Genomic DNA, 526 nt, shown 5'->3' with positions numbered 1-526 from the left:
TCCACGAACTTACCAAAACGACTATAAAGTACACAAATAATCATTTAGAAACACACATAAAGTGACAGGGAAAATCTCAACTAATCTAGATGAAAGAATGCTATAGAGATATGAGGAAACTTTGTTACCTGGAATTATTGTTCCTGACAGTCTTTGCATTTCCAAATGCTTCTAAAACAGGATTCGACTGAATAAAAGACACATTTAAGAAGCTTATAAGAAACAGCTCAAAGCAAGAAAAGAAAAGAGCAACATCTTTTGCAAAAAGAAGTGAGCATATAGATGCTGACTATTCAGTTTTCCTTAATGTGGATGACTACTAGCATTAGTTTTTTTTGAAATTTTAGTTATTTTTTCACTCTACAGATGCTCATGAAAAGGGAAAATGAATTTTGACCATCCTCTAAAGTCTTAAGTTTTAGTTATTTGTTCACTCATCTCGAAAACAGGAGTTGACTGAATGGAAGTATAGATGATGCTTTTTTCACCTCCAAGACTTTCTGTTCAACACTTCTTCCCTCAGAAG

General features: G+C 33.3%; 1 long non-coding RNA gene across 1 annotated transcript; it reads right to left on the bottom strand.

The window, feature by feature from the left end:
• Positions 1-526, bottom strand: LOC104774835. Its single transcript, XR_765535.1, has 3 exons — positions 489-526; positions 129-187; positions 1-21 (listed from the first exon to the last, which is right to left on the bottom strand). It is a non-coding gene; the product is annotated as an uncharacterized LOC104774835 (long non-coding RNA).

The sequence above is a fragment of the Camelina sativa genome, unplaced genomic scaffold (genome assembly GCF_000633955.1).
Source record: "Camelina sativa cultivar DH55 unplaced genomic scaffold, Cs unpScaffold06046, whole genome shotgun sequence".
NCBI classification, from domain to species: domain Eukaryota; kingdom Viridiplantae; phylum Streptophyta; class Magnoliopsida; order Brassicales; family Brassicaceae; genus Camelina; species Camelina sativa.
This window is presented reverse-complemented; position numbering and strand designations above follow the sequence as displayed.